Consider the following 23,073-nt stretch of genomic DNA (forward strand, 5'->3'; position numbering starts at 1 on the left):
TGTACAATAATCAGTTATGAAAGATTTAGTACTTCTCAGTGGTTCAGTGATCCAAAGCAATCCTAATTTCAGAAAATGCCATCTGCAGCCAGAAAAATAACTAAGGAGATTGAATGTAAATCAATACATGCTATGTTCACTTCTTTTTTTCTGGTGTTTTTTTTTTTTTTAATCTCTTCCGTGGTTTTTCCCTTTTGCTCTGATTTTTCTCTTCCAACATGATTCCAACACATTGGAAAGCAATGTGTAATAAAAATAAATAAATTTGCTAGAAAAGGAAACAAATTTTCTGAATTGTAGATAAATCAGTCCTCAGAGGAAAAATTATATCCCTAAAAATATTTTTTAAAAAAAAGAATCAATAAACTGGATGTATTTCAAAAATTAAATTCCAAAAATAAATAGCCCCAAAATAAGCACAAAAGAAGAGAACCTGAAAATTACAGAAATAAACACTGGAAGCAAAAACAAAACAAAACCAAAAAAAAAAAAAAAACTATAGAAATTATAAATAAAAGTAAAAGCTGATTCTTTGAAAACTGATAAATCTTTAACCAAACTGATTAAAAAGAAAAGAGCAGGCAACCAAATAACTGTAATAACAAACAAAATGAAATCAGAACAAAGCCAGAAGAAATAAAAATAATTATCACTCTACTATGAACAGTAATGTGAATAAAAAATGAGAACATAAAAGCAATCGAGGAAAATAATATATAAAAACCCAAACTAGTAGAAAACCAACTAGAGGTCTTAAATTACCCAATTTAAGAAAAAAGTACACTTAGCTGTAATGGAACTACCCAAGGAAAAAGGTGGAAAAAATTCCTGATTCTGGTATAGTAACAGGAAAGTTCTATCAAAATTTTAAGGAACAATGAAAGCCAGTGCTACACAAATTATTCTCAAAAAAAAAAAAAAAAAAAAAAAAAAAAAGGATTCTGAGAAGATAAAGTTGGTAGGTAAATTTCAAGTTCTCCAGATTTCCCTTATAAATACTTTGCCCCTCTGGGCAAACATAGACTGGTGAAAAATCAAGAAGATTTGGGGCAGAACACGGGTCCACCTGATGCAACCTGAGAAGATCTGAATAAAGACTTCAGGATGAAAATTAACCTATCCGAAGTTCAAACACTTCCAGGCTAGCCCCACTAAGTGAGGAACTATGGGGTGAGCTGTGTGAGGCTGGAACCTCAGCAAGAATTGTAGAAACTTTCACCTCCCTGATTGTTCGTGGAGTTGGGGCTTGAGTAGGCTTAGGGTTAAGAGAACCTCGGCTGATTGGGAATGTCAGGTCCAGGATTAAGTGAACCTTAGCTGATTGGGAATGCCAGGCCCAGCTGTGCTGTTGAGATACCATCCTGAATGAGAAGGAACTAACACCTGGGGAGTGCAGAAACAGAAAAACAGGGACGATGCTGGCTGAGGGCACTTGCAAGAGGATAGAGCTCTTGGTTTGGGGGTCCTGGTCAGAGTGGAGGGCTGAAGGGAATCTTGAAGCACCATCCCACAATTAGAGGTGCTTACAGTAATACCTCTTACTTAAAAAAAAAAAAAAAAAAGTATCTACAAAGAAGAAAGAACCCCACCATTGAAACATATTATGGAAACAGGGAAGACTGGAGTTAATCTTCAGAGGAGTGCACTTTAGTTTAAAAAAAAACTTCTATCCCCCCCAAAATAAAGTGAGACAGTTCCCTGCTCAAAAACGAATTTTTAAAAATCAAATGAGAGACATTGAAGAAAAACTAAAACAAACAAAAAATTTTAAAAATCCATGAAAAACAAGAAGATTGTGGAAAAAAAACTTAACCAACTAGAAAAGGAGGTAGAGTCTCAAAGATAAAAATAATTCTTTGAAAATTAGAATTAGGCAAGTGGAAGCCAGTGAAGCTAGGAGAGACCAAAAAATAACAAAACATCATTAAAATGAGCAAATAGAATAGAATGTGAAACATAAAAAAAAAAAAAAAAAAAAAAATGACAGACCTGGAGAACAGACCAAGAAGAAAAAATATAAGAATAAATGGACTGCCCGAAAGTCGTGGCCAAAAAGAGAAACTTGACACGACAATGCAGGAAATAATCAAAGAAAATTTTCCTGGAATTGATAGAACATGAGGGGAAAATAGAAATAGAAAAAAAAAATCCACTGGTCACCACCTCAAAGAGATCCTTTGTGAAAAACACACAGGAATATTATTGCCTAATTTTGAAATGGCCAGATCAAAGAGAAAATTTTTCAAGAAACAAAGAAAAAACAATTCAAATACACTGGAGCTACAATTAGAATTGCACAAGACTTATCAGCAGCTACAATAAAAGACCACAGGTCCTGGGACCATATCTCCCAATAATCAAAAGAACTAGATCTGCAGCCAAAAATATCATATATAGCAAAATTATTTATAATTTTGAGTGAGAAAAAATGAGTTCAATAAACTTGCAAACTTTCAAAACTTTCTGTCAACCAAACCTGAATTTAACAGAAAATTTAACATATAAGAGCCAATATCTAAGATTAGTTTTAAGGAACTCATGGAAAAGCTTTACTTATTGTTTAAGTTTATTTTATTGTTTGTTATTTTTTTTTTAATTTTTTATTTTATTTTATAATTATAACATTTTTTGACAGTACATATGCATGGGTAATTTTTTACAACATTATCCCTTGCACTTACTTCTATTCAGATTTTTTCCCTTCCTCCCCCAACCCCCTCCCCTAGTTGGCAGGCAGTCTTATACATGTTAAATATATTACAGTATAATTTAGATACAATATGTGTGTGTAGAACCGAATTTTTTTTTGTTGCACAGGAAGAATTGGATTCAGAAGGTAAAAATAACAGTTTACATTCATTTCCCAGTGTTCCTTTTCTGGATGTAGCTGGTTCTGTCCATCATTAATCAATTGGAATTGGATTAGCTCTTCTCTATGTTGAAGAAATCCACTTCCATCAGCATACATCCTCGTACAGTATCATTGTTGAAGTGTATAATGATCTTCTGGTTCTGCTCGTTTCACTCAGCATCAGTTGATGTAAGTCTCTCCAAGCCTCTCTGTATTTCTCCTGTTGGTCATTTCTTATAGAACAATAATATTCCATAACATTCATATACCATAGTTTACCCAACCATTCTCCAATTGATGGACATCCATTCATCTTCCAGCTTCTAGCCACTATGAAAAGGGCTGCCACAAACATTTTGGCACATACAGGACCCTTTCCCTTCTCTAGTAGTTCCTTGGGGTATAAGCCCAGTAGTAGTATGGCTGGGTCAAAGGGTATGCACATTTTGATAACTTTTTGGGCATAATTCCAGATTGCTCTCCAGAATGGTTGGATTCTTTCACAACTCCACCAACAATGCATCAGTGTCCCAGTTTTCCCACAGCCCCTCCAACATTCATCGTTATTTGTTCCTGTCATCTTAGCCAATCTGACAGGTGTGTAATGATACCTCAGAGTTGTCTTAATTTGCATTTCTCTGATCAATAGTGATTTGGAACACTCTTTCATATGAGTGGAAATAGTTTTAATTTCATCATCTGAAAATTGTCTGTTCATATCCTTTGACCATTTATCAATTGGAGAATGGCTTGATTTCTTATAAATTAAAGTCAATTCTCTGTATATTTTGGAGATGAGGCCTTTATCAGAACCTTTAACTGTAAAAATTTTTTCCCAATTTGTTACTTCCCTTCTAATCTTGTTTGCATTAGTTTTGTTTGTGCAGAAACTTTTTAATTTGGTGTAATCAAAATGTTCTATTTTGTGATCAATAATGGTCTCTAGTTCTCCCTTGGACACAAACTCCTTCCTCCTCCACAAGTCTGAGAGGTAAACTATCCCATGTTCCTCCAATTTATTTATGATTTCGTTCTTTATGCCTAAATCTTGGACCCATTTTGATCTAATCTTAGTATGTGGTGTTAAATGTGGGTCCATGCCTAGTTTCTGCCATACTAATTTCCAGTTTTCCCAGCAGTTTTTGTCAAATAATGAATTCTTATCCCAAAATTTGGGATCTTTGGGTTTGTCAAAGATTAGATTGCTATTTTTATTCACTATCTTGTCCTGTGAACCTAACCTATGCCACTGATCAACTAGTCTATTTCTTAGCCAATACCAAATGGTTTTGGTGACTGTTGCTTTATAATATAGCTTTAAATCAGGTACACTTAGACCACCTTCCTCTGACTTTTTTTTCATTAGTTCCCTTGCAATTCTCGACCTTTTATTCTTCCATATGAATTTTGTTGTTATTTTTTCTAGGTCATTAAAATAGTTTCTTGGGAGTCTGATTGGTATAGCACTAAATAAATAGATTAGTTTGGGGAGTATTGTCATCTTTATTATATTCGCTCGGCCTATCCAAGAACATTGAATGTCTTTCCAATTATTTAAATCTGACTTTATTTTTGTGGCAAGTGTTTTGTAATTTTGCTCATATAATTCCTGACTCTCCTTTGGTAGATATATTCCCAAATATTTGATACTATCGACTGTTATTTTGAATGGAATTTCTCTTTGTATCTCTTGCTGTTAGATTGTGTTGGTAATGTATAAAAATCCTGAGGATTTATGTGGATTTATTTTGTATCCTGCGACTTTGCTAAAATTCTGAATTATTTCTAATAGCTTTTTAGCAGAGTCTTTGGGGTTCTCTAAGTATACCATCATGTCATCTGTTTGTTATTTTTACATGGGAAATGTTTATTATTTGTTTAAGATTCACATGAACAATAGGGTAGCTCAAAAGAAAGAATGTCAGAGTTTTGTAAAATAGTAATTATTTTTTTCAAATGAGGTGCAAAAGAAGAATAAACACAGAAGCATTAGCGGGGGGGAGGAGGGCTCATAGTTCTGAAAAATCTACCCATACTGGGAATGGGTTCAATAGGCAACACTACATATATACTATGAAGGATATAGTACCCTCCAAAATCTATAAAGAAATAAGGGGAGAGGAATGGCCAGGTGGGGAAGCAATGGGTGAGGGGAAAAGACAAGGGAGGGATCCTTGGGTGGAGGGAAATTAAGTAATAGTAAGGCAAGTTAGGGAGCAGAACATAATTAAAGTCAGCAAGGATAGAAAAGATATGAATATATATGTGGCATGTATATATGTGTGTATATGTATATATTCATACATATATACATAAATATATCTTTTCTTAACCTTAGCTTGCTTAGGGTCAGGGTGGGAGGCATGAAAGGAGGAAAAAGAATGAAGCAAATAAGGCATACAGCAGAAAAACAAAGAATTTTCAAGGAAGTGAAAAATGGATATTCATGAATATAATTCCTTTTACTAATATCTGATAATTTGCTATTCTATATTTTGAATGCTCACAGACCAATTTTCAAGGAAGTGAAAAATGGATATTCATGAATATAATTCCTTTTACTAATATCTGATAATTTGCTATTCTATATTTTGAATGCTCACAGACCAATATCATTAATGAACTATGATGTTTAAATACAATTTTAAATAAAATCCTGTTTATTTTATTATAGATTATTAAATAAATTTAATTTAAAATTTTAAAATAAAATAAAGATATATTATTAAATAAGATAAACTATAGCAATTCATCCAAGAAATCCTGAATTATGACCAAGGTAAATGTATACTAAGTTTGCAAGGATAGTTCAACATTAGGAAAACATAATTAATCATATTAAAAACAAAAACATGCCAAACCATTCAATTATCTCAGTAAAGAAGTAGTCATCAAAGTAATTTGGTATTGGTTAAAAAATGGAAAAATATATCTGTGAAACACAAGAGAAGGGAGAATCAAAATCAATGAAAGTCAGTTGCCCAAAGTTTAATGAATTAGAAAATATAAACAACTTAAGAGGGAATTCCCTATTTAATAAAAGTTATGGGAAAAACTGGAAAGATGCATATTATAAGAAATTAGAAGAGACACAGGTTATATATTTTTCAATTATAAGTAGGAAATTGTATATATATATGTATATGTGTATGTGCATGTAGGTATACACATACATTTTCCCCAGAAAATGATAGAAACAATTATAAAAGATAAAATAGGTAACTGATTACATGAAACTAAAGAATGTCTGCACAAAATTAATTCATTTAGAATAAGAAGTGAAGTTGTTAAATGGGAAAAAAATTTGTCCTCAAGGGTTTAGTATTCAAGATATCTAGACAATTTACACATATATGTATATATTTATATGTATATCTGCATATATACAAGAAAATATGTAACCAAAAGCCATTTGTCAATAAACATATTCAAAAAATACGAACAATTTTCAAATGAATTGCTGACTATTAAAAATCATGAGATAATATGCTCCAAATCACCAATAAGAAAAAGTCCTAAACTTTCATCTCATATCCAGCAAAATGACAAAAGACAAGAATAGTAAATGTTGAATGGTTTGTAGGAAGATAAGCATACTAGTGCATTGTTGGAATCGTTATTGAAAGTCATATTTAGAATTATACAAATAGCAACTAAACTGTTTATACCTTTGTCCCAGAGATTCCATTACTAAGCTTAATGCCTCTGATTTAAAAAAAAAATCCTGTATATTCCAAATTATTTAAAGGAGTTCTCTTTCTGATAGTAAAAATCAGAAACAAAGAAGATATCCATTGATTTGGGGATGTTTTGTTGTTGTCATTGGTAATTGGGTGGCAAAGTGGCAATTGGGATACAGTACCAGACCTAGAATCAGGAGGACCTGAGTTCAAACCCAGCTTCCAATGCTTATTAGCTGTGTGACACTGAGCAAGTCACTTAACTGTTTGCTTCACTTTCTTCAGCTGCAAAATTGGATGGAGAAGGAAATGGCAAATCACTGCAGCATCTTTGCAAGAAAACCCCGAGTGGGGTCATACAGGATGAGACATGATTAATATATTAAACAACAAGATGCCTATTAGTACCACAAAAAAGGTGATACATGAACATGATGGATTCTTAGTATGCTATAAGAAATTATATTTGTATATGACAAATATGGAAATAAGTTTAAAATGATTATACATATATAACTTATATCAGATTGCTTGCTGCCTTGGGGAGGGGAGAGGTAAGGGAGGAATGGAGAAAAAATTTAGAGCTCAAATTCTTATCAAAATAAATGTTTAAAAATATCTTTACATGTAATTGTAAAAATAAAACGCTATTAAGAAAAAATGAAATTATATATGTGATAAATACAGAAGCATATAAATAAACTGATGTAGAATGAAATAACCAGAACCAAGAAAACAATATACATAACTATAGTTAAACAAAAATACCAATCATGAAAAAAATTATAAGCAAAATTTTCCAAATAATAAAGAACAAGTCAACTTCCACCAAAGAGATAGAAGAAAGACTTCACCAACTCATCTCTTTGCAGAAATGAGAGATCAACAAGAACTGTCCATGGTACATAATTTTAGGGGGAAAAAATTTTAAACATATGGATCAGTTTGGGTGGCTAGGTGGCGCAATAGCTAAGACATTGAACTTGCAGTCAGAAAAATTCATCTTCACTGAGTTAAAATTGGACTTCAAACATTTATTAATTGTGTGACCCTGGGCAAGTCACTTAACCCTGTCTGCCTCAGTCTCCTCATGTATAAAAGGAATTGGAGAATGAAATGGCAAAGTGTTCTAGTATCTTTCCCAAGAAACCCTCAGATGGGGACATGAAGAGTCAAACATGATTGAAAGAGCACAACAAATGAATCAGTTATGCTGATTGTTTCCTCTTTCTTTTTATGTTTTTTTTAATCTTTAGAAAAATAAAATATCTGTTTACTTTATAGAGCTAAAATTAATAACAAAATTCATCTGGAAGAATGAAAGGACAAGAATTTCAAAGGAATTATGAAAAAATGCAAAGGAAGATTGCCTAGCTGTACCAGACTTAAAACTATATTATAAAGCAGTGGTCATCAAAACAATTTGGTGCTGGTTAAGAAAAAGTAGTGGATCAATGGAATAGGTTAGGTTTATAAGGAACAATAGTAAATTATTATATTAATTTACTGTTTGATAAACCCAAAAACACCGATTTGTGAGTTTAAAATGGCAAAAATGCTGGGAAAACTAGAAAATAGTATCGCAGAAACTAGGATGACAGTATAAGCAAATTATACTTCCCTCTGAGATCTGTAAAGGGAGGTATTTATGACCAAAAAAGAACTAGAGAGAATTATGAAATGTAAAATGGATAATGCTGATTATATTAAATTAAAAAGGTTTTTTCCAAACAAAACCAATGCAACTAAGATTAGAAAGGAAACAGAAAATGGGGGGGGGGGTTAGATCCATTGCTTCAATAAAGTTCTCATTTCTATAATATACAGAGAATGGACTCAAAATTACAAGAATACAAACCCTTCTCCATTTGTTAAAGGATATGAACAGAAAATTTTCAGATAAAGAAAAACTTCTCACTATTGATTAGAGAAATTCAAATGAACACAATTCTGAGGTACCACTTCATACTTCTCAGATTGACTAAGATGACAAGAAAAGATAATGATAAATGTTGGAGGGGGTATAAGAAAAATGGGACGTTACCACATTGGTGGTGCAAATGTAAACTGATCCAAACATTCTGGACAGGAATCTGCAACTATGCCCAAAGGGCTATAAAACTGTGCATACCCTTTGATTCAACAGTGTCTCTATTGGGTCTATATCTCAAAGAATTCATTAAAAAGGGAAAGGGACCCACATGTGCAAAAATGTTTGTAGCAGCCCTTTTTCTAGTGTCAAGGAGCTGGAAACTGAATGGATGCCCATCACTGAGGAATGGTTGAATAAGTATATGATAAGATGTGATAAATGATATGGAATATTATTGTTCTATAAGCAATGATAAGCAGGCTGATTTTAGAAAAATCTGGAGAGACTTGCATGAACTGATGCTAAGTGAAGTCAGCAGAACCAGGAGAATATTGTACACAGCAAGAAAAAGATTATGTGATGATCAACTGTGATGGACTTGGCTCTTTTCAACAATGAGGTGATTCAAGGCAATTCCAATAGATTTGGGGTGGGTTCATCCAAATCCAAAGAAAGAACTATGGAGACTGAATGTGAATCAAAGGACATTATTTTCACCTTTTTGTTGTAGTGCTTTGCTTTTTTTCTTTCTCATATTTTCCCCTTTTGATCTGATTTTTTTTCTTGTACAGCATGATAAATGTGGAAATATGTTTAGTTGAATTGTACATGGTTAACTCATGTCGGATTACTTGATGTCCAGGGAAAGAGAAAGAGGAGGAGGGAGGGAGAAATATTTGGAACACAAGATTTCCAAGGGTGAATGCTGAAAACTATCAAGAAAAATTGCCCTAAAGTTCTAGACCAAGAAGACAAAGCAGAAAAAAAAAATCCATCAAGTCACTCCCTGAAAGAGGCCTCAGGTAGAAAACTTACAAGAATATCATAGCCAAGTAGAAAATATTGGAAGGAACAAGAAAAAAAAAAACAATTTAAATATCATGGAGTTACAATAAAGATTGCATAAGACTTAGTAGCTATAACTTCAAAAGACCATAGAATAGGTCTTGGAAGACTATATTCTGTAGAACAAAAGAGTTGGAGTTATGACTAAAGATTATCCAGCAAAGTTAAGTATAATTCTAAATGAGGGAAAGTATGAACATTTGATAACCTCAAAGACTTTTCAGGTTTTCCTGATAAAAGTCTCAGAACTTGAAGGAAATTTGACATATAACATTCAGGAGAAATATAAAGTAAAGATTAAATTCAATTTTAAGAGAGTCAATAAGGTCAAATTGTTTACTTCATATGTGTGAAAAATAGCATTATTATGATTATTATTATTAGGGGAGTAGAGGTGGGCTAACTGAGAATGATGGGGTGATTCTAAAAAAATAAAACTTTTCAGGGAGAGATGAAAAAGAATGATTATCTCATATAAATAAGGCATAAAAGGAAAACAATCAACACAAGAGAAGGTAGTAGGAGGGAGGGTGTATAGTGCTAGAACCTTACTCTCATTGGGAAAGTGAAAAATAGAGAAACTGCACTGTCAGTCATGTCATTCAATATTGTTTTAGATCATTTAAAATACCTAGGGGATATAAAATAACTGAGCATATACTGCCAAAACAAGCATAAGAACTAAATGAACACAAAACATTTTTTATACAAATAAACTCTGATATAAATAATTAAAGTAATTATTGTTCATGGGTAGAGGTAAAGCCAATGTAATTTTTTCCCCCCCGAGGCTGGGGTTAAGTGGCTTGCCCAGGGTCACACAGCTAGGAAGTGTTAAGTGTCTGAGACCAGATTTGAACTTGGGTCCTCCTGAATTCAAGGCTGGTGCTCTAGCCACTGCGCCACCTAGCTGCCCCTGCCAATGTAATTTTTAAATAACAATTTTATCTAATATGTCTATTCAAGGTCATCTGAATTAAATTACCAAAAATATTATTTTACTGAGTTGGAAAAATCATAAAGCTTATTTGGAAGAACAAAAGGTCAAGAAACTAGGGGGGAAAAGATAAATTAGATTCAACAGTATATTATAGTGAGAGCATTATTGAAGTGTAAAAAGGATAACTTTGATTACTTTTGATTACTTTAAATTAAAATTTTCTTATAAAAATGACTTATGTAGCCAAGAACAGAAAGAATGTAGAAAATTGAGTGGGGGAGGAACTTTCTTAGACAATCTCTCAGATAAAATGAGATTGGGTTGGAATATTGCTGAAATGTAGGAAATAATAGCCTGGTTGATACAGAAAAACAGAGACTTGGACTCATGAAGGAAGATACCATTCACCTTCAAAGAAACAGATGGTAGGAGGAAATAAGCACAGTAGAATCTTACTTATATGTGTCTGAGTGTATATGTGTATGTATGTGTATGTTTTCAGATATCTATATCATCTATATGAAATATGAGGTGCGGGGCAGCTAGGTGGCTCAGTGGATAGATAGAGCACCAGCCCTGAAGTCAGGAGGACCGGAGTTCAAATCTGGTCTCAGACACTTAACACTTCCAGCTATGTGACCCTGGGCAAGTCATTTAACCCCAATTGCTTCAGCAAGAAAGAAAGAAAGAAAGAAAGAAAGAAAGAAAGAAAGAAAGAAAGAAAGAAAGAAAGAAAGAAAGAAAGAAAGAAAGAAAGAAAGAAAGAAAGAAAGAAAGAAGAAGAAAGAAAGAAAGAAAGAGAGAGAGAGAGAGAGAGAGAGAGAGAGAGAGAGAGAGAGAGAAAGAAAGAAAGAAAGAAAGAAAGAAAGAAAGAAAGAAAGAAAGAAAGAAAGAAAGAAAGAAAGAAAGAAAGAAAGAAAGAAAGAAAGAAAGAAAGAAAGAAAGAAAGAAAGAAATATGAGGTGCAAGGTACATGCATTCTCAATGAATTCTCTTTGCCAAAAGATACCCTTATTTATGAAAAAGAGGTTAAGGACAAAATAAAATGGTAAAATAGATATCAAGAGGGGTAAATATGAAATAGATTCAGGAGAACAATAAAAAGAAAGTGAGTTTTTTTTTTTCTATTTTAAAATGGTATTTACTTTTTCCAAATACATGTGGATGTAGTTTTCTTCATTTTTGTAAAACTTTGTGCTCCAAAATTTTCTCCTTCCCTTCCTCCTTTCCCTTTCCCTTCCACAGCAAGCAATCCCATGTAGGTTAAACAGGTACAATTGAAATAAAAGGGTTTTTACAATTAATCTTGGAAAAGACGGGGCAGCTAGGGGCAGCCTTGAATTCAGGAGGACCTGAGTTCAAACCTAGTCTCAAGACACTTAACACTGCCTAACTGTGTGACCCTGGGCAAGTCACTTAACCCCATTCTCAAAAAAAAAAAAAAAAAGCATGGAAAAGACAAGTTCCTTACTGGAACTTACAATTAACCAGAAAAAAGAGAATAGTCCAAGAGATGGGAATACACCATTGACTGGCAGGGTAAATCCATAGAGGAATTTGATAGACTAACCACAAAAGGGATTATTCCTTTAACTGGCAGGCTAACCCTAAAGGGGATTTAGCATCCTAAATATGTTAGCTATAACAAAGAGAAAAACATCATGAGGCATGGGGGGAACAGAGTACCCCATATTGGTACTCAAGTACTAGCCCAATTAGTAAAAAAAAAAAAAAAAAAAAAAAAAATTTAGTAAAGATGTGGGTAGGCCATGGGCAGATTTATAGGAAAAATTAAACATGTGTGTTTGTGTGTGTGTGTGTGTTTGTGTGTGTGTGTGTGTGTGTGTGTGTGATTGACACCATAACTTGGCTTTCTGGTTGTATACAATAAGATAGGGTTTCCAAAGACCTCCATCAGGGACTATAATGAAAATCCAAATAAACAGAAGACCTACTTAAGAACAAAAAGCTCATTTAAGCCTGAGCTGATTCCATCAGTGCCCTTTCCTGTTTGCCTCTGGAAGTATTATAATCTTATCTGTGCTTCAGGTTTCTCTGATAATGCTCACCTAGCAACCCAGGATGAGAGAGAGAGAGAGAGAGAGAGAGAGAGAGAGAGAGTGTAGATAGATAGAAGCATATATGGTGATGTCTTGGGTCACAAGGTAGGGTTTGCAGAGAAAGCCTCAAACACTCATAAGATTATTTGCTGAGACAAGCAGGGAATGGCACTGATGGGGATCAGCTCAACCTTATAGTGCCAGCCCCTGTGAAGGTCTTATCTGATCAGAAAAGCAAGTTATGTGAACCCCCCCCCCCCCATTAAATTTCCCCTATAAATCTGACCATAATCCATGCCATCTTCATGGAAATGCTGAAGCCTTTTTGGGTTAGCCAGCCATCCTGTTTCACCTCATAGTGTCTTCTTATCTCCTCCCTCATTGCCTTAGGGCATCTTTCTCCTTATTTCTTGTTTGTTTTTGTTTTTCCTGAGGCAATTGGGGTTAAGTGACTTGCCCAGGGTCACATGGCCAGGAAGTGTTAAGTATCAGAGACCAAATTTGAACTCAGGTCCTCTTGACTTCAGGGCTGGTGCTCTACCCACTGCGCCATCTAGCTGCCCCTTCTCCTTATTTTATGGTGCTAAGTTCCACCATGGATTTAGCCTGCCAGTCAATGGTATATTCCCACCTCATGGTGTATTCCCTTTTTTCTGATTGATTGTGAGTTCCACTAGGAAACTTGTCTTTTCCATTGTTGATTGTTATATGCTCTCCCAAATCTATTTCATATTTACTGTTCCTGGTGTCTATTGCACCTCTTCATTTTATCTGTAACCCTTCTCATAAGCAAATTTACCTTTTACCAAGGAGAAAGACCACTAGGAATTCATATGACCAAATCCCATTGGGTGCCAGGCCCAACCCTTGGTGCCAGTTATTCTCTTCAATTTCATCATTTGGTGTCTATCTTAATCTCATCACTTGGTGCTGAACCACTGGCGGCTTAGTGGAGATTGAATTGGAGTGGGTTAATACTTGAGGTATGGAGACCAGTCTGCAGGCTCACCAATATCTCATTGTTGCAATTGTATTCTGAGAAGTAATTTGGAATCGTGCCCCAAAAGTCACTAAACCCATTGGTAACACAAGCAAAGTGATTATACCCCAAAGAGATCAAAGAAAAATGAGAGAAAACCACATATGCAAAAATATTCATAGCAACATTTTTGTGGTAGCAAAGAACTAGAAATCAATGAGCATTTATTAATATACCTTTTTTGTGCCAGGTACTACACTAAGCACTGGAAATAGATGAGAAAGGCCAAAGAAAGTTCCTACTCTCAAGGAACTCCAAGTCTGGTGGAAGATGTTATACAAAACCAGCAATGTTCATAAGAGCTACATATGGGATAAACTGGGAGTAAGCTCAGAGAGAAGATGGACTAGCATGAAAGGAGGTCAGGAAAGGCTTTTTATAGAAAGTGGAATTTAGCTGGAACTTGAAAGGAGACAAGGAATCTAGACGAAAGAATTCCAGGTATGGGATGCAGGCAGTGAAAATGCCTGGAGTTGCCAGAGAGAATGTCACATTTGAGGAACAGAAAGAAGGTCAATGTCACTGAAGGGGGAAGAAGATCAGAAAGGCATAGTTCCAAATTGCTCTCCAGGAAGATGGGATCAGTTCACAACTCCACCAACAATGTATTGGTGTCCCAACTTTTTCACATCCTCACATTTATCACTTTTCTTTTTGTCATATTGGCCAATCTGATAGGTATGAGATGGTACTTCAGAGTTCTTAGTTTATATTTCTCTAGTCAAAAGTGAGTTAGAGCAATTCATCTAAATAGCTTTGATTTCCTCATCTGAAAACTGGTTGTTTATTTCCTTTGACCATTTATCTATTGGTAAATGACTTGTATTCTTAAGAATTCAGCTCAGAATGTAAATTGTTAGCACTACTGTCTATCTACCCAGGTGACTTATACCTTCGGAAGCTAATAATTAATGTGCAACAAGAAAATGGTATTTACACACATATATTGTATCTAGGTTATATTGTAACATGTAAAATGTATGGGATTACCTGCCATCGGGGGGAGGGAGTGGAGGGAGGGAGGGGATAATTTGGAAAAATGAATAAAAAAAAATAATTCAGCTCAGTTCTCTATATATTTGATAAATGAGGTCTTTGTCAGAGACACTAGCTGTGAAGCTTGTTTCCCAGCTTTCTTCTTTCCTTCTAATCAAATCTAATTCTATTAATTAAATTAATTCTAATCTAGATCTAATAACCTAATCTAAAACCTAAATCATTGGTTTTGCTTGTACAAAAGCCTTTTAATCTAATATAATCGCAATTATCTATTTTGCACTTTGTAATGCTCTCTATCTCTTGTTTGAACAAGAATTTCTCCCTTCCCAAAAGTCTGACAGGTAGATGATTCCTTGGTTTTCTAAATTTGCTCACAGTGTCACCCTTTACATTTAAATCATGCACCCATTTAGACATCACTTGGGTATATAATGTGAGATGTTGGTCTACAACTCATTTATGTCCTATTGTTTTCTACTTTTCCCAGGAAAACCTGGATAGACTTGTGGGAATGATGCAGAACTAGGAAAACATTAGATACATCATCAGCAACATTGTGTGATGATCATCTATGATTGACTAAACTCTTTTTGGCAACACAATGATCCAAGACAAGCAAGCTCAAAGGACTCAAGAAAATGTCTATAACCAGATAAGAAACTGATAGATTCAGAATACAGATACATAATTTTTCACTTATTTTATTCTTTTTATGGTTTTTTGTTTTCCTTTTGATCCGTTTCTTCTTTTAAAATTATGACTAATATAGAAATATGTTTTACATGACAGCACATGTATAAACTAGACCAAACTGCCCATCTTCTTTGAAAGAGGGGAGGGGAGGCAAGGAGGAATAGAAAGAAAAAAACTTGTAACTCAAAATCTTGCAAAAATGAATGCTAAAAATTTCTTGTTGTGTATCTGGGGGGAAAATACTATTATATTTTTTAAAAGATAAGGGACAGATTACCGAAGGATTTGAACACCCAAATGGAGAAATAGATAAGAGTGAGAAGGCAGTGGATGCTCCTGTTTTACATGGTCTTCTCAAGGAGTTTAGTTTCTTAGGAGAAAAAATATAGAATTATAACTAAAGATGGAGGCAACAATTGAGAGTTTTTGAGGCTGAGGGGGGATATGGATATATTTGTAGGCAATAGGGGAAGCAGCCTGTAGGCAAGGAAACATTGAAGTGAGGATGATGGATGAAGCAATGTGCTGGAGAAGTCAGGATGGAATAGGATCCCTTACGCATAAACAAGGATGAAAAAGGAGACATTTTGAAAAATCATCTGGGTAATGCAAGATGAACAGAAGGAGAGAGAGAGAGAGAGCTCCTGGGAAAGAGCTTCATTTTTTTTCCAGTGAAATATGAGACAATTCTCAGCTGAGAAGGAAGAAACATGTACTATTGAAAGAAGGTCTGAGGAGGACAAAAAGGTCTGGAAAAACCAGTGTGTGTAGAAGGGAATGGGGTAGTGAGTCAATTAATTCACTTATTCAGCCATCTTTGTCACCCTGTGGACCATCGTACACCAACTGTCCCTGGGATTTTACTGGCAAAGATACTGGAATGGTTTGCCATTTCTTTTTTCCATTGGAGTAAGGCACAGAGTTTAAGTGACTTGCCTAAGATCACAAAGCCTGTAAGAGACCAAAGTTGAATTTGAATCCAGACCTTCCTGTCTCCCAAACCCAGCATTTCCTCCACAATTAGGGGGATATAAAAGGATTATCTTGTAGCAATAAGGGCCCAGTTGAGGTTACATAACAAATTGTAGTGGATCTCAACAGCATGGTTTCTCTAGCTTCATTCAAAAATACATTTGTAGGAGTGAAGATGCTGGGTGGTGGACATAATCCAAAGTTAAGGTTTGGCAGGGTAATAGCTTCAATAAGATAAGAGGCAAAGGGCTTGAGAGGGGATAACTCTAACCAGTAAGCTGGTTCACCAAGTAATCAAAATGGGGAAAGACCAGTGCAATGTGGATAACATGGAAAGAACTGGAGGATGGAGAGATTGGTCATGGAATGGAGGAAGAAAAGTTTTGGGGAGTTGCGAAGGAAAGGGAGAAAAAAGACAATAGATTGTGATCAGGTGAGGATGCTTCAGAGTTCATGAACATGAAGGTGATGCACTTAGAGGTGATGGCAAGACCAAAGGTCTAGCCATTTTTGTGTGGAGCTAAGCTGGGGGAAAGGAGCAAACAAGGGGAAATCGGGAAACTGAGAAATTAGGAGGTTAAGGGGCATGAGGGAATATCAATATGATGTTGATGCTAATTTAAGAGCAAGAGTTTGTGCACAAAGTCTGACTTAGGCACTGCACTAGCTAAGGAAAGAAGAATGTCCAGGAAGTGTGTAGACAATCACAAGGATCTTTATTTGGAGGTAGAGGCAGTGGGGAAGTGGCAAAGGGGAGGGAGTATGCTGACACCCCCCCCCCAAAGTTCATGTGCTGCTGTAAATGCTGGAAAGTAAGACTAGGAAGTCTGAGGTAACAGGAGATCAGGTGTCAATGAGCCAGAAGATGAAAGTCATGGGAAAGGTGAAGATTGAATATGAAATTGTGTGTAACAAAAGGTGTCCTTCAAACTGAAAACGACTGAGCCAATTCAGCTACATGACTGTAATGGAATATTTTACACTCTAAGAAATGAGGCAATTTCAGAGCATCCCTAGTGTGATTCACCCCAGAGTGAAGTCAGAACAATTTATACAACATGGTAAATAAACAACTCTGAAAGGCTAAAGAACTCTGATCAATATATTGGCCAATGAATCCAGAGACCCTGTGCTAAAGCATGTGAGCTCTCTCCTGACAGAGGCGGTGGACTCAGGGGAAAGGAGACATATTTGTTTTTGGCCCTAGCCACCAGAGGGGTTTATTTTGCTTGGCTAAGCATATCAGTTATTCAGATTATATTTTTCTTGTGTTACTTGAGTTGGGGTGCATTTGGGAGAAAGAGTGGAGGATTTTGTCTGTCCTTCCCTAAAAGAGGACCATGAAAACATTTGTAGAATGCATAGATGAAAACGGAAGAAAAATGGAAGAAAACAGTGAAAGGCAGACCAACTTTGAAAGTAATATTCAAGTTGGATGCTTTTCAGAAAGTAAGCTTCATATGGGACTGACAGCTTCCCAGCTGCCTCTTTTTCTATTCTGTGTGTGTCAGTTCCCGAAGGTGTTCTCAGATTGGTTTGAATCCATCCCTTCCTTCATTTCCAGTGATGGAAGGATTTTCTTCATTCATACAGAACAATCCATCATCGAGCCATCACTGAGCTGGACTCCATCTCCATCCCAACAGTACATTAGTTGTTCCTGTTTTCTCACCATTTCAATGGTCTTTGCTGGTTTTCCTATCATCATATCAAATCATACTCTCGGTGGTAGTTCTGGACCCTGCAGGAGGGAAGCAGGGAAGGAGGCAGGCAGACACCAGTCCCTAAACAGAGGCGGGCCTTCCTGGAACAGAGGTGGATTTCATAGTAATTTAAAATCACTCAGGACTGTTAGGATCTGGGTACAGTGGTTCAGGATGTCGGTATTTCCCTAGCCATGGAGATAAGGTAACTGTGCAAATGACTCCCAGATCTACAGATCCAGCTTCAGTCTCTTGGAGGTTCAGAGCCACATCCTTCTTGGCCCAAAGACATTTCAAACTCAACATGTCTAATATAGAACTCATAATGTAATGTAATGTAATGTAATATAGAACTCGTCCTTTCCCCCAAACCCAATCCTCTTCTGAACTTCCCTGTTCCAGTCTTGAGCCACCACCTTCCCAATCCCTCAGGTTCTCAATTGTGAAGCCTTTTCAAATTCCTTACTCTCTTGGCTACTATAGCCAATCAATTGCCAACTTTTCCTCTCTGTCTCTCCATTGTTTAGGTCTCCTCTGCCGTCAGTCGTCATTCCTTCCGTGCATCTTCTCCCTTCTGGACTTTTGCAGGAACCTTGGTTTTCCTTCCTTGTCTCTACTCAGGAAAGGTTGGGTGGGTGGGAGGGAGCAATGGGTAGCTGAGACTAACTTGAGAAGGTTGAATCCTAGGCCTGAGGGGAAACCATCATAGCAGATTCATCAGGTAAGAAAGATAATCCTGACCTACCAGCCACAATGATGGGGTAGGATAGGGGAGTGAACATGTGGATGGGGACACTGAGGAGGTGAATTTGTTTGGCCCAAGGCCGGTTCCTGAAGATCCCAACTTCCCTTAGCCTGCTTTTCCTGTTTACCACAAGTTGGCATCTTCTACCACTTACTCCACCTCCCCCTGAAATCACTGCAGACTGAAGCCCATGGTTTTCCTCCAGGTCCTTTCCCTTAGCCCAGTCCTAATCCTCCCCTGCCCCCCCCTTCCACCACCCCCCCACCAGCCCCTCCAGCTTTTGGAAGGCTGCTTCTCCCAATCAATTCAAGCCTTCCTTCTAGTTTCCTGTTTATCATGTATACAGCTCACTTTGCTTTCATTAATTTCCCCCATTAGATTGTAAGCTCCTTGAGGGTAAGGACTGCCTTTCCCTCTTCTTGCATCCCCAGCCTTTGGCACTGTGATGGCCCATTTTGAGTCACTTTTAGTTGTGTCATGACTCCTTTTAGGATTTTCTTAACAAAGGTACTAGAGTGGTTTGACATTTCCTTTTCTAGCTCATTTTACAAATGAAGAAACTAACGTAGAGTTCGGTGACACAGTTAATAAGTGTCTGAAGTCAGATTTGTTCCTGAGTCTTCCTGACTCCAACCCAGCAGTGTGACCATGGCACCACCTCGCTGCCCATGTCCCTGGAGCATGATAGACACTTAATAAATGTTTATGGATTCTCCAACTCACGTTCAAGGACTTCCTCTCCTAGATTTAGGATCTTGAGCCCATCCAGTCCAATCCATTCATTTGACAGATGAGGAATCTTAAGGCAGAAACCAAGTGCACAAGTTATAGGTAGCTGAGGGAGGATTTGAAGCCAGGTTTTCTGGAGTTCAACGTCTTGTTCATTGTACCCTTGCTGCCTTCTTTCCTTTCTCTCCTGTGGCAGAATTTTGAGATTCACTCTTGCCCAGTGATTCCCAGAGTACACACAGTCCCCCCAACTCTACAAGCCTAAGGGTGATGAACCAAGCTTTCCCTGGGAACCCCAAGAGAGGCAAACTCTGGGAATCCAAGATGAAGTTGGAGGCAAACTTAGAGAAGCCTTTCTCCACCTTCCCAATCTCCCTCAAGACTCAGCCTGTACCGCTGTCCCCCATAGGCTCTCCTCTTTCAGGAGTCCCAGCAGATCACCACAATTTCTGCCCGGCCAAGACTGCATAGTGCATGCAGGGTGTCTACAGTCACCCAACGAAGGACTCTCTCTTCTACATCCACCCGGGGCTCTGCAGTGTCCGAGGGAACGGGCAGCTGAATGTGGTCCTGTGGCCATAGCCAGGTGATAAGACTGGCTGTCTAGAGCCTTTGGCACAGGCAGGACATGGGAGAGAGAAGGCTTCTGGATGCAGCCGGCCCCGTCCCTCCCCGTCTCAGTGCCAGTCCCCTCATTGGCTGCCTTTCTTGCACTCCAGCAGCTCAGCCTCCACAGAAGAACCCTGAGAGGATTCAACAGGTAGATAACCGTACCTAAACTCAGGAACATCCGAGTTCCGATCCAGCCTGAGTTGTAATAGCAGTGTGACCCTGGCTAAGTCACTTACCATGTCAATCTGCCTTAATCTGCTGGAGGAGAAAATAGCAAACCATTCCAGGATCTTTGCCAGGAAAACCTTCCAAACATCGAGGTCAGTGGGTCGCAAAGAGTCAGGCAGGATTGCCCACTTACTGCTCCAGCCCAGCTCCCACCTCTGTCCCCCCGCCTTTATGATTTCCTTGAGTTACAGACCCAGTAGAAACACTGTTGGGCCAAAGGGTATGCTCAGTTTGATAGCACTTTGGGCATAATTTCAAATTGCTCTCCAGAATAGATAGATCATTTTACAATTCCAACAGCAATGCATTATTGTCCCAGTTTTCCCACATCCCCTCCAACATTTATCATCTTTTCTTTTCATCTTAGCTGATCATGAAGCTAGATTCTTTTTTTCAATTATTTTTTTTTATTATAGCTTTTCATTGACAAAATATATGCATGGGTAATTTTTCAACATTGACCCTTGCAAAACCTTGTGTTCTAACTTTTTCCCTCCTTCCTCCCACCCCTGCCCCTAGCTGGCAGGTAGTCCCATACATGGAAAAATATGTTAAAGTATATGTTAAATACTATATATATATACATATACATATATATATATATATATACACATATTTATACAGTTGTCTTGCTACACAAGAAAATTCAGATTTAGAAAGAAGATAAAAATCACCTGGGAAGAAAAACAAAAATGTTAGCAGTCCACACTCATTTCCCAGAGTTCTTTCGCTGGGTGTAGCTGGTTTTATTCATTATTGAACAAATAGAACTGATTTGGTTCATTGTTGAAGATGGCTACGTCCACCAGAATTGATCATCATGTAGTATTGTTGTTGAAGTATATAATGATCTCCTGGTTCTGCTCACTTCTTTCAGTATCTGTTCATGTCAGTCTCTCCAGGACTTTCTGAAATCATCCTGTTGGTCATTTCTTACAGAACAGTAATATTCTATAACACTCGTATACCCCAATTTATTCAGCCACTCTCCAGCTGATGGGCATCTACTCAGTTTCCAGTTTCTTGCCACCACAAAAAGAATTGCCACAAACCTTTTTGCACAGGTGAGTCCCTTTCCCTCTTTTAAGATCTCTTTGTAATATAAGCCCAGTAGAAACACTGCTGGATCAAAGGGTGTGCATATTTTGATAACTTTTTGAGCATAGTTCCAAATTGCTCTACAGAATGGCTGAATGTATTCACAATTCCACCAACAATGTATCAGTGTCCCAGTTTTCCCACATCCCCTCCAACATTCATCATTATCTTTTCCTGTCATTCTAGCCAATCTGACAGGTGTGTAGGTTGACAGGTCTCAGAGTTGTCTTAATGAGCATTTCTTTATCAATGATGGTTTCGAATATCTTTTCATATGGCTAGAAATAGTTTCAATTTCATCATCTGAAAATTGTCTGTTCATATCCTTTGACCACTTATCAATTGGAGAATGGTTTGATTTCTTATCAATTTGAATCAATTCTCTATATATTTTGGAAATGAGGCCTTTATAAGAATCTTTAACTGTAAATCTGTTTTCCCAATTTATTCCTTCCCTTCTAATCTTGTCTGCATTAGTTTTGTTTGTACAAAAGCTTTTTAACTGATATAATCAAATTTTCTATTTTGTGATCAATAATTATCTCTAGTTCTTCTTTGGTCATAAATTACTTCTTCCTCGACAGGTCTGAGAGGCAAATTATCCTATGATGAAGCTAGATTTTTAAGCATTCCTAGCTGTAGATGGGCACATTAGGCAGGACAATATAGAGTTGGTGGCAGATCCTAGGGATCCTAAGGAGCCAGCGGGCCTTTGAAGAAGCCAAAAACTCCTTCTCACCAACCTTGGACACTTTTCTGCCTAGGAGTGTGCCTGGCACATTCCTTCTTGGGCCCCAGGAGGAAGGAGGTGAGTAGAGGTAGATGGATGAGGAAACTCCAACCCCCAGTACTTTGAGGGTATAAGGCAAAGAAGAGCTAGTTTAGCTTCTCTGCTTCCCCTCCCCACTCCCTGAGATGGTGAACAATCTGATATAGGCAATACATGTGCAGTCATGTAAAATATTTCTATATTAGTCATTTTATTCAAGGAGACAGGAAGAAGGAAGGAAGGAAGGAAGGAAGGAAGGAAGGAAGGAAGGAAGGAAGGAAGGAAGGAAGGAAGGAAGGAAGGAAGGAAGGAAGAAAATAAGGAATTTGATAGCATGCTATCAGTATCAATTCTTTGGAGGCCTATAGCAAGCTTCATCATGAATCCTTTGGGATTGTTTTGGATCATCATATTGCTGAAAATAGCTAAGTCATTCATAATTTTTCATTATACAATATTTCCCTTACTGTATACAGTGTTTTCCTGCTTCTGCTTACTTCACTTTGTATCCGTTCATTTAAGTCTTTCCTGATTTTTCTGAAATCATCCTGTTTGTAATTTTTATGCCACAATAATATTCCATCACAACTGAAGATTTTTTTGGTTACTTTGATTTATTTTTAATTTGATTATAAAATTAGGCCCCCTTCTTTAAGAAGAACTAGTCCTAAACTAAATCAAACTAATATATTTTTTAACCTTGGTTTTAAACCTTGGTTACCTATAGATTTAGTAAATAGATAGATTTATCTCTTAGTAGCAGAAAATTTGGAAGGATAAAATAATCATTAGATTATAAAACTTTTCAAAAGGCTAACTTCCTCTTTCTAGCAGAAAGCAGCATTGACCAGAGACTACATTCTCCTTTCTGGTAGCTAGAGATAGGTTAACCAGAGATTAGGCACTTCATTTTTTTTTTTTCTTGAGCTACAGTCTAAGTTGAGTAATGAACTATTCTAAGGAAGATGGGGGTGGGGTGACTGTTAACCACTGACCACAAGTTCCTCTTTCCCAGTA

This window comes from Sminthopsis crassicaudata, chromosome 4 (genome assembly GCF_048593235.1).
Source record: "Sminthopsis crassicaudata isolate SCR6 chromosome 4, ASM4859323v1, whole genome shotgun sequence".
NCBI lineage: Eukaryota > Metazoa > Chordata > Mammalia > Dasyuromorphia > Dasyuridae > Sminthopsis > Sminthopsis crassicaudata.